At 43.5% G+C, this 12,148-nt stretch overlaps 1 protein-coding gene across 26 annotated transcripts in view; it reads right to left on the reverse strand.

Annotated features, from left to right (window-relative positions):
- The window catches only part of ZNF674 (zinc finger protein 674), a 46,202-nt gene that overhangs the window by 30,256 nt on the left and 3,798 nt on the right, over nucleotides 1-12,148 (reverse strand). The window lies entirely within an intron of this gene.

Raw genomic sequence — 12,148 nt, forward strand, 5'->3', positions numbered from 1 at the left:
CTGGCGTAGGAGAATCGTTTGAACCCAGGAGGCGGAGGATGCAGTGAGCCAAGATCACGCCATTGCACTCCAGCCTGGGCAACAGGGCGAGACTCCATCTCAAAAAAAAAAAAAAAAGACACCTCTTAAACTCAAGGAGCTTCAGTTTAGTGGAGGGAGAAAAGCGACACTTAGACACTCATAGAAGAAACAGAGGCAGCGAGGAAGCCTGCCTCATGGGGACAGTGACAGATGTAGGACGGGGTCCGGGTTGTCCACAAAGGAAGAAGTCAATTCTGCTTAGCGCTGACAGAGCAGGCCTTGCAGGGGACACAGAGCTACAACAAACAGTTCTAAACATAGCTAATCAATCATGACAAACCGTTCTAACCTTCACTCATCAATCATGAAAAAAGAACAGGAAGCCAGAGGTCTGTGGCCTGGGCAGCTGACTGAAGCAAAAGGGGAAAGGTCTGTGCTTGGCCTTGTCACCACCAAACAAGAACTCACTTCTACAAGCGCCCCAATTCCTTGCAAAGACTAATAACCCGCCTGTTTCTGCTCCAGATCCCATCCTGTCATGCCCACACTGGGTGGCCTTCAATTCAAGCCACTCGCTGCACCCATAAGGCCCAAATCAGCCACAGTGGCACCAGTTTACCCAGCTGTGCAGAAGGAGAGGGGCAGGAAAGCCAGCGTGCCAGAGGGTGGGGACAGGCAGGCTTCTCCAGCAGGAGGGCTTCTCAGAGCAATCCAGGAGCTGTTAGCCCAATCTGCCCCTCCCTCGTGATAGCTCCGGTGCTGGGGAACAAAACCACACTGCTGAGTGCTAGGATGATGTTGCTTGGAAGCCCTAACCTGTTCCATAGACCAGTATCTCTTGTAATGGTCCCAGTGGCATGGCTTCGAGGATCCCAGCAAAAGATGGGCCCAGTTACATATCACTGAGTGGCAATGTGCTCAGAAAACCCCAATCCATGGCTTCCTACCAGCCAGTCATAGTTTACTCAGTCCTCCAGTCCAGATGCAGTTTGTTTACCAATCCAGAGTCAACTTTATCTGGAGTAATGTCACCTGGTTTGATATTGTGAAATATATATTTGGTTTTTGTCCTGTCTCCTGGCAAGAAGCTCCTGCAACCCTTGGAATAGCCTCTGAAGTGATCAAAGTATCTTTTATATGCTAATGAGATGACTGTTAGCTGGCTGCCCCTAGGTAGCTTCTGGATGGAAGCTGGTCACCAGAAAACCACACAGGATTAGAAGGTTGGGAATTTCATCTCCATCCTCAAAACTCCTGGGAGGGGAGAGGAGATGAAGGTTGAGTTGATCACCAAGGGCCAATGATGATCATGCCTCTGTGATGAAGCCTCCGAAAAACCCCACTGTGGCTGGGTGTGGTGGCTGGCTCCTGTGATCCCAGCACTAAGGGTGGCTGAGAAGGGAGGATCACTTGAGGCCAGGAGGTTGGGCCTGCAGTGAGCCAAGACTGCACCACTGTTCTCCAGCCTGGGGGACAGAGCAAGACCTTGTTTCTCAAAAACAACAACGACAACAACCAAAGGGCTGGGTGGGTTCAGACAGCTTCCACACAGCTGAACACTTGGTGGTTCCCGGATGGTAGTGAGTCCAGAGAGGGCATGAAAGGTCCGTGGACCTTCCCACATCCCTTGCCCTATGCATCTCTTCCATCTGGCGGTTCATCTGTATCTTCTGTAATATCCTTTATAACAAACAGGGGAAATTCAGTTTCCGTTAGTTCTGTGACTCACTCTAGCAAATTAATCAAACACCAGGAGGGAGTCAAGGGAACCCCTGATTTGTGTCCCATCAATCAGATGTATAGATGATACCCTACTCGAGACTGGCATCTCAGGTGGGGGTAGTCTTGTGGGACTAAGCCTCAACCTGTGGGAGCTGACGCTAACTCCAGGTAGATGGTGTCAGAATGGAATTGACTTAGAGGAGACCCAGCTGGTGTCCACTGGAGAACAACTTGGTATTTGGGTAAACAGCCTGGGGCCTGGGATTACATCTCGTGTCAGGAGTGTTGTGTCAAGTGAGAGTAGACAGTAGGAAAAACTTGGGTTTCCTTCCTTATCTCTCAGACCCAGTAAAACAGCCATCATTCCATTGTCACGTTTCTAGTCACACAGAGCTAAATATGACAATGATGATGAAAGTTAATAACCACTAACAGATCCTCTGAGTAGAGTGTCAGAGGTTACTTCATAAAAATGATACTGCCTGTGCACATGTACCCTAGAACTTAAAGTATAATAAAAAATAATAAAATAAAATAAAATAAATTTAAAAAAATAAAACATATGTATGTGGCGAGGCGCGGTGGCTCACGCCTGTGATCCCAGCACTTTGGGAAGCCGAGGCAGGCGAATCACGAGGTCAGGAGTTCGAGACCAGCCTGGCCAACATGATGAAACTCCGTCTTTACTAAAAATACAAAAATTAGCCAGGCGTGGTGGCGGGCGCCTGTAATCCCAGCTACTCAGGAGGCTGAGGCAGGGGAATCGCTTGAAACCAGAAGGTGGAGGTTGCAGTGATGAGCCGAGATCACGCCACTGCACTCCAGCCTGGGCAACAAGAGCAAAACTCCATCTCAAAAAAACAAAAAACAAAACAAAACAAAGTATGTATGTGACTCTCTTAACAACTAAACCTCCTCTATTAGGAATCTTACTACTGTGTTACTTCATCTCAAATCTTTTAATAGTCTCCTGGTGACTTTGAGAAGTATCATGCAGAAAACCTCTGCATTTTCACTCCACTTTGAAACTGGTCATGTCTTGGGAACTGACTCATTCTACTAATCATATAGCAAAGAGAAAAAACATAGTTCTTAGTTTAAAACATGAGCAATTCATTGTGTCACACATCTTTGTGTTTTGGTAAATTCATCATTAGAGAGAGAGAAAAAACATCAATGGAGTTTAAACCCTTTGTCTCGTTAAGTTGCAAAAAAAATTATTGGACTAAATAAACCATGCAGTGTCAAGTTCAAAAAAGAGTGATACTGCCTTTACAAAAATAATAAGAGTGAGAAAATTATGACATTGAAAGAGATCTGATCTAACCAACCCCTATCTTGCCTTTAACCTCCAAATTGCCCTTAATCATTCCTCGGCCTGGCCCAAGCAAACTTTGAGAGACATTTGTTTTATAGTTTAAAAGATAATAGACCACAGGTGTCCAATCTTTCGGCTTTCCTGGGCCATATTGGAAGAATTGTCTTGGGCCACATATAAAATACACCAACACTAAAGATAGCCGATGAGCTAAAAAATAAAAATCACAAAAAAAGTCACAATAAGTCTCATAATGTTTTAAGAAAGTTTACAAATTTGTATTGGGCCGCATTCAAAGCCATCCTGGGCCGCATGTGGCTCATGGGCTGTGGGTTGGACAAGCTTATAATAGCCTTCTGCAAAACTCAACCACCTTTGTAAAGCTGAGAGGCCACAAGGTTAGGAGGATATGAGGAGGCTAAAATCTGCTAACATGTAGACATAAAAGATTTCCAGCTATTATTCCGGAGGTCACAAGATTTGGAACTCCCCGATTACTCCCGCAGATAATATCACCATTATAGAACCTAAGATTGGCCTTTTGAGGCATTTTTTCAAGTTTTTGCATTTCTGACAACCAGTGGCTCCACCAGGACTGGCCAACCTCCACCAACCGGTCCTATGGCCCCACCCAGAAGCTGAATCCATGGCCTACCAAACTATCCTTGAAAAACCCTACCCTCCAAATTTTCGGAGATTGATTTGAGTAATAACTCCATCTCCCATGTGGCATGGCCAGACTTACGTCAATTAAACTCTTTATTGCAATGCCGTGGTCTCAGTGAATTGGTTTTGACTGTGCAGTGGGTGGGAATAACCCATTGGCTGGTTACAGCAAAAATAAATCAGCCAGACACGGTGGCTCACACCTGAAATCCCAGCACTTTGGGAGTCCGAGGCGAGTGGATCACTTGAGGTCAGGAGTTCGAGACCAGCCTGGCCAACATGGTGAAACCCTGTCTCTACTAAAAATACAAAAATTAGCCAGGTGTGGTGGTGCACGCCTATAATCCCAGCTACTTGGGAGGCTGAGGCAGGAGAATCACCTATAATCCCAGCTACTCAGGAGGCTGAGGCAGGAGAATCACTTGTACCCGGGAGGTGGAGGTTGCAGTGAGCTGAGATCATGCCACTGCACTCCAGTCCTCCAGCCTGGGTGATAGAGTGAGACACTGTCTCAAAAAAAAAAAAAAAATATATATATATATATATATATATATATATATATTTACACACACATAAAATCTATGCAGAAAAGATGACATTAGGAAAATCTGGTGGATTAGTCCGTTCTCATGCTGTTGATAAAGACATACCTGAGACTGGCTAATTTATAAAGGAAAGAGGTTTAATTGACTCAGTTCAGCATGGCTGGGGAGGCCTCAGAAAATTTACACTCATGGCGGAAGGTGAAGGGGAAGCAAGACACCTTCTTTACAAGGTGGCAGGAAGGAGATGTGCAAGCAGGGGAAATGCCAGAAGCTTATAAAACCATCAGCTCTCATGAGACTCACTTATTATCATGAGAACAGCATGGGGGAAACCGCCCCCATGACCCATTACCTTCACCTGGTCCCGCCCTTGACACGTGGGGATTACAATTCAAGATGAGATTTTGGGTGGGGACACAGCCAAACCATATCTTCTGGCTAGGTATTTATGGAGGAAAATAACTCAATAAAACTGAATTACCCATCTCACTCTGAACCCTCAAACAAATTACACAGGGATGAGATAGGTCTCCCTCTGTCATCCAGGCCGGAGTGCAGTGGTGAGATTATGGCTCACTGCAGCCTCAACCTCCCGGGCTCAAGCGATCCTCCTGAACTCAAGTGATCCTCCTGCCTCAGCCCCCCAAAGTATCTGGGACTCCAGGCACACGCCACCTCACCCAGCTAATTTTTGTATTTTTTGTAGAAACGAGATTTCACCATATTGCCAGGCTGGTCTCGAACTTCTGAGCTCAAATGATCCACCCGTGTCAGCTTCCCAAATTGCTGGAATTACTGGTGTGAGCCACCGCACCCAGCCTTAGAGATTTAAATGTGTACAAGATAACCATAAAATAGATCAAAGTTTTTAAAATTTTATAGTGGCTAAAAGCCTTTCTTTTCTGTGTTTTTTTTTTCGAGACATAGTCTCACTCTGTTGCCCAGGCTGGAGTGCAGTGGTGTGATCTCAGCTCACTGCAACCTCTGCCTCCTGGGTTCGAGTGATTTTCCTGCCTCAGCCTCCCAAGTAGCTGGGACTACAGGCACCCGCCACCATACCCAACTAATTTTTGTATTTTTAGTAGAGACGGTGTTTCACCATGTTGGCCAGGCTGGTCTCGAACTCCTAACCTCAAGTGATCCACCAACCTCAGCCTCCCAAAGTGCTGGGATTACAGGCGTGAGCCACCACTTCCAGCCGGCTAAAAGCCTTTCTAAGCAATCCCCAAATTCAGAAGACATACAGTCACGGACTGATCAACATGACTGCCTAGACATTAGAAATTTCTAAATAGCAGAATGAATTTTTTTTCTTTTTTTTTGGAGACAGGGTTTTGCTCTTGTTGCCCAGGCTGGAATGCAGTGGCATGCTCACAGATCACTGCAGCCTCGACCTCCTGGGCTCAAGCGATCCTCCCACCTCAGCTTCCCTCGTAGCTGGAACTATAGGCACGCACCACCACGTCCAGCTAATTTTTGTATTTTTTGTAGAGACAAGGTTTTGCCATGTTGCCCAGGCTAGTCTCAAATTCCCGAGCTTAAGCAATTCTCCTGCCTCAGCCTTCCAAGTGCTGAGGTTACAGGCATGAGCCACAGCACTTGGCCAAAAATTATATTATGAAACATCAATATCAAAGTGAGAAAAGTATTTGAAATATACAAAACAATGGGCTAATTTCCTTTATACACTAAAATTCTAACAAATCATTATGAAAAAGACCACAACCTAACATATAACTGAATGAATATAAAATAAATATATAACTTACTATGTATCCCTTTCATATTCTTAAACACTAAAAAGGTTAATAATACTTAGTACAGTCAAGTATGTAGAAAAAACACCAAAGAAGTTATAAACTATTTACAGCATTTTTGGGAGGAATAATTGGTTAATATATATCAAATTTTACATTGCAAATACCGTTTAACAAAGCAATGACCTTTCTAGGATTTTACCCTATACCTTTAACACATCAGTAAGAAGAGACAGCCCAACAGTATGAATAAAATGCTCATAGCAACAGAAATGTTAGAGGCCTAGAAACACAAAAAGATTATAAACCTCACTAAAATTCACATATATGCTCATTAAACAATAAGATATTGTCTTTTATCCATAAGAGTCACTGCTGATGAAGAGTATTAGAAATTAAATACTCTCATATAAAGGCTGATTGATACATAATTTGGCTATACCTATTAAAGGTATTTGTTTCTTACTTTAACCAGCAGTTGCATTTACAGGACTCTATTCTAGTGAAATATTTATGTGTACGTAAGGATGTCCAAGGCAGTCCTATTCGTATTAACAAAAAGTAGAAGAAAGCTCTAAAAGGTCTGGCACAGTGGCTCACACCTGTAATCTCAGCACTTTGGGAGGCCAAGGCAGGTGGATCGCTTGAGCTCAGGAGTTTGAAACCAGCCTGGGCAACATGGTGAAACCCCATCTCTACAAAAATAAAAAAGGGCTAGGCGCAGTGGCTCACTCCTATAATCCCAGCACTTTGGGAGGCTGAGGCAGGCGGATCACGAGGTCAAGAGATCGAGACCATCCTGGCCAACATGGTGAAACCCTGTCTCTACTAAGAATACAAAAATTAGCTGGGCATGGTGGCACGCACCTGTAGTCCCAGCTACTCAGGAGGATGAGGCAGGAGAATCGCTTGAACCTAGGAGGCAGAGGTTGCAGTGAGCTGAGATCGTGCCATTGCACTCCAGCCTGGCAACAGCAAGACTCCGTCTCAAAAAAAAAAAAAAAAAAAAGTTAGACGGGCATGGTGGTTTGTGCCTGTAGTCCCAGCTACTCAGGAAGCTGAAGTGGAAGAACTGCATGAGCCCAGGAGGCTGAGGTTGCAGTGAACCAAGATCATGCCACTGCACTTCAGCCTGGGCAACAGAGTGAGACTGTCTCAAAAAAAAAAAAAAAAAAAAAAAAGGAAAAAGAAAAAAATAAAAGAAAAAGAAAGAAAACCCAAATGTCCTGTGTTCCTGGGAACCCCAAAATGGTAGAACAACAGCTGTATTACCAGGTGACATTGCTTATGAGAAAAATGACCCCTGATTGGTAAATAATCTGCATGTGGACTAGGACTAGAGCGTAGTTAAATAAATTGCTCCATCTATACTCTGGAACTGTCATGATAAAAATTGACTCACACAGGACGGGTGTGGTGGCTCACGCCTGTAATCCTAGGACTTTGGGAGGCCGAGGCAGGTGGATCAACTGAGGTCAGGAGTTTGAGACCAGCCTGGCCAACATGGCAAAACCCCATCTCTACTAAAAATACAAAAATTAGCTGGGCGTGGTGGCGTGAGCCTGTAACCCCAGCTATCAGGAGGCTGAGAAAGGAGAATCTCTTGAACTCGGGAGGTGGAGGTTGCAGTGATCCGAGATCGCACCACTGTACTCCAGCCTGTAGAGCAAGATTCTGTCTCAAAAAAAAAAAAAAAAAATTGACTCACACATAAGGATGCCTGGGATACTTTTGTCTAAATGAAAAAAAAAAAAGCAAATTTCAGAAAAGCACAGTAGGAGCATATTTTCACTAAAAACAACCCATGCAAAATGTTGTGGTTTTGTATATATATAAAACAAAAAAATTCTGAAAGGCACAACAGTAGAAGGGCTGAGACTGGGTTCATTTGTTGGAATGCAACAGAAAGGGAGGAATGAAAATTGGCCCTGTTTTCCTGGCTTGAAAACTGGAAAAAGTAAATATCCTTTCAAATGGCATCATATTTTTTTCTCATAAATTGCCTGCCTTATATTTTTGACTCCTTTCTACCACATTTTTTTGTTTTTTAATCATTGTTCATATTACATACATAAATCCTCTGTGTATTATATGCATTGCAGGTATTTTCTCTCAGCTTCAAATATGTCTTCTGACTCTACAGGTTTTAACATTTTAATACAGTCTAATCTGACAATATTTCCCTTTATGATTTCTGGGTTTTCCATCTTCATTAAAAATGTTTCTTGCAGGGCCAGGCGTGGTGGCTCACGCCTGTAATCCCAGCACTTTGGGAGATTGAGGCAGGCAGTTCAGTTGAGGTCAGGAATTCAAGATCGGCCTGGCCAACAGGGTGAAACCCCGTCTCTACTAAAAATACAAAAATTAGCCAGGTATGGTGGCACATACCTGTAGTCTGAGCTACCTGGGAGGCTGAGGTGGGAGAACTGCTTGAACCCGGGAGGCGGAGGTTGCAGTGAGCCGAGATCGTGCCACTGCACTCCAGCCTGGGCCACAGAGGGAGACTCTATCTCAAAAAAAAAAAAAGTTTCTTGCACTGCATAAAGTTATCCATATATCCTCCTAAATTTTTACCCAATTTTTCAAATATATATTTAGGTCTACAACCAATCTAGAATTCACTTTTATATGATATAGAAGAGTCTTTGTTTCCATACAGATACTCAACTGTGCCACCATCATTCAGTAACCACTTTTTCCACATAACTGAAATACCATTTTTATAATCTTGACTCACAGAATCCTATATAAGCAATAAAAGAAATCTAGAAGTCACAAAAGATTGTGAAATTAGACCACATTAACAAAATGTAAGTGTCCACTCCCCAAAATTAATAAGACAAGTCAAAGCAAATGAAGTATGAAAAAATATTTGCAACATATATGATAGAGATCTTATTTACTTGAGTTAACATAAAGGGCTACCATCCAGCAATCAAATTAATTCCACACCCAAGAGAAAAGGAGGCAAATGACTAGAATAAATAATTGAAATAAGGAAGTACAAATGGTGGTTAAAAAAAATGAAAAGAAGACTGGGCACAGTGGCTCACACCTGTAATCTCACCATACTGGAAGGTGAGGGTAGGAGAATTGCTTGAATTCAGGCATTGGAGAACAACCTGGCCAACACAGTAAGACTCCAGCTGTACAAAAAATTGAAAAATTAGCCAGGTGTGGTGGCATGTACCTGTATTCCTGGCTACTTGGGAGGCTGAGGTGGGAGGATTGCTTGAGCCTGGGAGGTTGAGGCTGCAGTGAGCCATGATCACACCACTGCACTCCAGCCTGGGCAACACAGCAAGACTCTGTCTCAAAAAACAAATAGCCCAGTGCAATGGCTCCCACCTGTAATCCCAGCACTTTGGGAGACCAAGACAGGTAGATCACTTGAGCTCAGGAGTTAGAGACCAGCCTGGGCAACATGGCAAAATCCTATCTCTACAAAAAATACAAAAATTAGCCAGGTGTGGTGGCACACGCCTGTGGTCCCAGCTATTCAGGAGGCTGAGGCAGGAGGATCACCTGAGCCTAGGAGGTCGAAGCTGCAGTGAGCTGTGATTGTGCCACCATACTGTAGCCTGGGTGACAGACTGAGACCCTGTCTCCAAAAAACAAACAAACAAAAAATATGAAAAGACACTAATTTCAGGAAATGTGAATTAAAATGCACCATTCTTATATGCTGCATCATGGCAAAAATCAAAGCATTGGATAATGCACTGTGATTGCCCACTTACGTGAAAAGGCATATACTGCCGCTAGGAGTACACATCAGTGTATTCTATTTGGAGGGCAAATTGACAGTTCTGAATCAAAATTCATGATGCACATGAATCTGACCTAGAAATCTCACATCTGACATACTCACATGCAGGCAACGGAATGTACTGTACATTGCTATGCTGTTTATAGCAGCAAAAGACTAGAAATATCCTAAATGTTCATCACTAGGAGAAAGGTAAATGAATATTGGTGTTCCCATGCAATGAAATACCAAGCAGTTGCTTTTGCAAACAAGGTAGACCACTGGTTTTAAACATTGGATAATTCTCTCCCCTAGGGGATATTTGGCAATGACTACAGATACTTTGGTTGCCAAAACTTGGGGAGGGATTCTACTGGCACCTAGTAGAGATAGAGGCTAGGGACCCTGCTACACATACAATGCACAAGAAAGCAGCCACAACAAATAATGATCAGAACCATAATGACAATAGTGCCGCAGTAAGAAACCCTAGGGACAACTAAATACAAGTAAAGTGGAATGATCATGAAGACAAGACCAAAAGGACCAGAATGAGCTCTAATTTGTTAGAGAAAAAGCGTGTCAGAGCGAGAACTAGCACACACAGGAGTGAGCAGACAAAGAGATTCATACATCCTGGCCGGGTGCGGGGGCTCACGCCTGTAATCCCAGCACTTTGGGAGGCCGAGGCGGGCGGATCACGAGGTCAGGAGATCGAGACCGTCCTGGATAACATGGTGAAACCCCGTCTCTACTAAAAATACAAAAAATTAGCCGGGCGTGGTTGCAGGCGCCTGTAGTCCCAGCTACTCGGGAGGCTGAGGCAGGAGAATGGCGGGAACCCAGGAGGCGGAGCTTGCAGTGAGCCGAGATTTTGCCACTGCACTCCAGCCTGGGCGACAGAGCGAGATTCTGTCTCAAAAAAAAAAAAAAAAAAAAAAAACAAGAAAGATTCATACATCCAGACAGATAAGCATACATATTCTCTGAAAGACTGTACCAAAAAATGAAGGAATCTTGAGGATGGGAGAATTATTTTTTGCCTTTTCTTGAACAAAACTTTCATTTGAATTTTTACTATGTGTATGCATTACTTTTAAATGTTCAATTTTTTAATGCTCTATTCAGAATATTTTTACATTTTGACATCCATGTTCTTAAGGGAAACTGGTCTATAATTTTCTTTTTTGTAGTATCCTCTTCAAATTTCAGGTTAAGTGGCTTCACAAAATGAACTGGGTACCTTTTCATCTTTAATAGCCTGGAAAAATGGAACGCAGAAATTATCTAATCTTTACATTTAGTGAAAGGAGTAATTATGAAGGATTTCGGAGGGCAAATTTAAGTCTCACTACCTTTTAGTCAAAACCCGACTTCCAGGTATAACCTCCATAAACACTGGTACTACAGAGCAAGTAGATACAGAGAAAATTGTTCATGAGGTACTGTATACAATAGTAAAAAGAAATTAGGCCAGGTGCAGTGGCTCATGCCTGTAATCCCAGCACTTTGGGAGGACGAGGTGGGTAGATCACCTGAGGTCAGGAGTTCGAGACCAGCCTGGCCAACATGGTGAAGCCCCATCTCTACTAAAAATACAAATATTAGCCGGGCGTGGTGGCACGTGCACGTAATCCCAGCTACTTGGAAGGCTGAGATAGGAGAATCGCTTGAACCTGGGAGGCAGAGGTTGCAGTGAGCCGAGATCACGCCACTGCACCGCGGCCTGGGCGACAAGAGCAAAACTCCATTTAAAAAAAAAAAAAAGGCCAGGCACGGTGGCTCACACCTGTAATCCCAGCACTTTGGGAGGCTGAGGTGGACAGATCACCTGAGGTCGGGAGTTCGAGACCAGCCTGACCAACATGGAGAAACCTCATCTCTAGTAAAAATACAAAATTGGCTGGGCATGGTGGCACATGCCTGTAATCCCAGGTACTCGGTTGGCTGAGGCAGGAGAATCGCTTGAACCTGGAAGGCGGAGGTTGCAGTGAGCCGAGATCGCACCATTGCACTCTAGCCTGGGCAACAAGAGTGAAACTCCGTCACAAAAAAAAAAAGAAAAAGAAAAAGAAATTAAAAACCTAAATATCTGTGAATAGAAAAATAGTTACATGATACATCCATACTATGAAATAGGAATTAAAACAATCTTTATATATTGACAAAGAACACCACCCAGGATATAATCAGGTTCAGAAAGCAAGATGGGTATGGGAATATGATGCCATTTGTGTAAAAGCATAAAAAAAATATATACGTGTATGTTTTTAGCTCATTAAACTGACATAAATGCATCTACCCCACAGTTTCACCCAACTGTTAACAGTGGACATCTCTAAGGAGGAACGTGGTACTGGGGGGAGAAGAA

This window comes from Pan troglodytes, chromosome X (genome assembly GCF_028858775.2).
Source record: "Pan troglodytes isolate AG18354 chromosome X, NHGRI_mPanTro3-v2.0_pri, whole genome shotgun sequence".
NCBI classification, from domain to species: Eukaryota; Metazoa; Chordata; class Mammalia; order Primates; family Hominidae; genus Pan; species Pan troglodytes.